The 3,520-nt window shown below is 45.9% G+C and overlaps 1 pseudogene; it reads right to left on the bottom strand.

The window, feature by feature from the left end:
- Positions 1-448: 448 nt before the first annotated feature.
- Positions 449-1,408, bottom strand: LOC102128008 (proteasome subunit beta type-3 pseudogene; annotated as a pseudogene).
- Between the last annotated feature and the right edge of the window lie 2,112 nt (positions 1,409-3,520).

Raw genomic sequence — 3,520 nt, forward strand, 5'->3', positions numbered from 1 at the left:
CAAAATGTTATTCTTTAGAAGTTTTTTGACATAGAAGTTTATAATATATTGCTAAACGATAAAAAAGGTTAAAAATATTAAATTTTCAATAAAATGTGTATTCAGATCAATACATGACAGATAGATACATACATATCTGGATAAAATATGTATCTAGATACATAAAATATATGAATTCAGGTCAATAGATGATAGATAGACACATACATACCAAAGTAGTAACAATGATAAGCTCTAAGTGGAATGGATTTGGGTGTTCGTTATGTTGTTTTGGTTTTGTATTTTTATATTTGAGATCCACTAATCATACAATAGGAAAATAGTGTATAAAACATTCAAACAAAATGATGGAATGTTTTATTGTATTTTGATATTTTTAAGAAAGGATATATATATATATATATATATATATTTTTTTTTTTTTTTTTTTTAAGTGGGCTCTGGGAGCAGGGTTAGTCCATTAGGGCCTTCAGTGTCCTGGTGGTGATTTTGTCCTTCTCAGTGATGTGAACAATGACTCCCATGCCTGACACTGCATTCCAGTCCACAGCATTCCGCATGGCTTGGAATATGATTTCAAACAGGTGTTCTGGATCCATGTTGGACTCCCAGAGGGACTCGCACATTTCATACATTTGTTCTGCACAGGTGCCACTGACCATAAAGTCATCAGTTACCATGGGGCAGCCAATGAGGTCTAGAGAGCAAATAAAGGGCTTAAAGGTCTTCAGGTCCAACCCAGCAATGACTGGCTCAGTATAGTAGGGGCCAAACCGTTTCTCAGACAAGAGGCCTTGGCCACCATGCTCATAAGGGTGTAAGATTTGACAGCCGACCTTCCTTCAACTCACACAGGCTCAGCCGGAACTTGAGGCACTGGACAACTGTCTGGATGTCAGTGACGAGCCGGGTCAGATGGATATAGAGCCAGTCACCCATGGGAAAGATCTTCTGGAAGTCCGTGGTAACCATTTGGGCCTGGATTCCGAAGCGCCTGTCTGCAGCTATAGCCAGGCAACTCTTCTCCTTCATGGCCATGACGGCCCCTCGGTTATGGGACATAATAGACATGATTGTGGTATACTAGGAACCGTCCATCACCAGCGCAATTCCGGTAAACTGGATCTAGCCTTTCCTTATTTTGACATTTTTAACGCCTAATTTATTTTTAACCAATTGTGCCTACTTTACGCCTTTAGAAATGTTTTATCAATAGTTTTATTTTGTAGTTCGGGTGCGGTGGCTCACGCCTGTAATCCCAGCACTTTGAGAGGCCGAGGTGGGGGGACGGCTTGAGCCCAGGAGTTCAAAACCAGCCTGAGCAACATAGGGAACCCCGCCCCCCACCCGCCGCCGTCTCTACAAAAAAAATACAAAAATTATCCGGGTGGAGTGGCGCCGCCTGTGGTCCCAGCTACTCGGGAGGCTGAGGTGAGAGAATCACTTGAGAGAATCACTTGAACCCAGAAGGTGGAGGTTGCAGTGAGCTGTGATCGCACCACTGCACTCCAGCCCATGAGACAAAACCAAACCCTGCCTCAAAAAAAAAAAAAAAAATTGATCACTAGTGAATGTTTCCCAGTTGTCAGTGCTTTTTTTTTTTTTTTTTTTTTTTTTTTTTTTTTTTTTTTTTTTGAGACGGAATCTCACTCTGTCTCCAGGCTGTAGTGCAATGGCGTGATCTCCATTCACTGCAGCCTCCGCCTCCCGGGTTCAAGCAATTCTCCTGCCTCAGCCTCCTGAGTAGCTGGGACTACAGGTGCGCACCACCACACCCAGCTAATTTTTGTTATTTTAGTAGAGACAGGGTTTCACCATGTTGGCCAGGATAGTCTCAGACTCCTGACATCGTGATCCGCCCGCCTTGGCCTCCCGAAGTGCTGGGATTACAGGCGTGAGACCGCGCTTGGCCGTCAGTGCACATTTTTTAAATGCATGCGTGGTAGAAAGGCTACAAGCAGAACACAGAGTGCTAAGTACTTACATTGTTTCCAGCTTTAAGATGTGCAAAATTTCCGAAATTTCTGGTTAAGGTAAGTCAAAAATAAAAATAAGAAGGCGGAGAGTCTGAAAATGGACCAAAACTTGGAGTTTTGTTTGTTTTTCCCAAAAATCTGCCGTTCTGGAGCCGGTTCAAATGGGGTCATATCGCCCCCGTGTGGTAAATCTCTGAACAGCCATGTTCAACAAGGCATCCCCTCTCCCTGAGCTGCCTGGGAGACGGTAAAGCGGGTCTTGAACATCTTCTACTGGTCCAAACCCCTCAGTCTGCACAGGAGGACGATGAAGTCGAGAAGAATTCATTTAGTTTACCCAAGATCAATTAGTGAATTAATGAGTGAGCTAAGACTACTAATAATATATGTCATGTATAGGACACGGCACTGTTACATAAACCACCACCTGATACAAAGTTTAAATAATCCCACTTTACTGATGAGGAAACTGGGGTGAGAGAAATGGAGTGCCTTGTCCGAGGTCACACAGCCCTACAACAACAGAGCCAGACCCAAACTTAGTCTATCTGCCCCCTAAGCCAGTGAAACTAGACACTATAAACCCAGCCTCCAAACACAATGCCCACCCCTCCTGTCTCTGTAACATGTCTGCCTCTGGATCACAGGAAGAAGATGCCCTGGAGACATCTGCTCTTATTCCATCATGTGGCAGAAGAGGAAACAAAGGCAGAGAAGAATATGGTTTATCCACAGTCACGGAGGGTCAGAGCTGGGGCTTGAATCCATGACTCCAGGATGCTGGTCTAACACTGGCTCTAGGGCTGTTCCACCAGTCCATCTACTGCAAGTCTATGTGTGGACGTGTACCTGTGTTGAATGTGTCAAGGGGTGTGTGTGTGTGTGTGTGTGTGTGTGTGTGTGTGTGTGTGTGTGTGCAGGACAATCCTACCCACAGAAAGCAGCCAGGAAAGCCCAAAGTAATCACCACCAGTAAAGGTAGCTTTTCCAATCAGCACCTGTTCCATCGCAGAGCCGTGAAGTCAGAGGCAGGGATCAAAGTTTAGGGGAAGGAAGGGGCCATTGGTGATGTAAGGTACCACAGCTGGGCCCCGGAGAGACTGAGGGTGCTTCCATGGGTGCAAGATCCCAGAGACTTACTTCACTGAAGTCCAGAGTGCAAAGCTCAGAGGGTCACACAGGCCACCATGGGACCAGACATTGTATGAATAGGAAGAGTTTAAGCCACAAGCCTGCCTTCCCAAGACAGAAGCCTCTTCCATGCTCCTGCCTCAGCAGCAGAACTCAGTGTCTCTACGTGGATCCTGGGGGAGGAACAGGCACATTGAGATAGGGGACAAAGATGGTGCAAGAGGTGGCCCTGGCAGGAGAGTGTCAAGCATGGCCAGAGATAGGGGCAGAATTTCCCTGATGCCCCCATGGCCGGGGCTCCCTAAGTGCCAATGAGCTCAAGCCAGAGCACCTAAGGGCAAGGTGTGAGGCAGCACAGGACAGAGGCCACAGGTCCTGTGAAAATGTATACCCATGCATAAGACAGTCCACTC

The sequence above is a fragment of the Macaca fascicularis genome, chromosome 11 (genome assembly GCF_037993035.2).
Source record: "Macaca fascicularis isolate 582-1 chromosome 11, T2T-MFA8v1.1".
In the NCBI taxonomy this organism is placed as follows: Eukaryota; Metazoa; Chordata; class Mammalia; order Primates; family Cercopithecidae; genus Macaca; species Macaca fascicularis.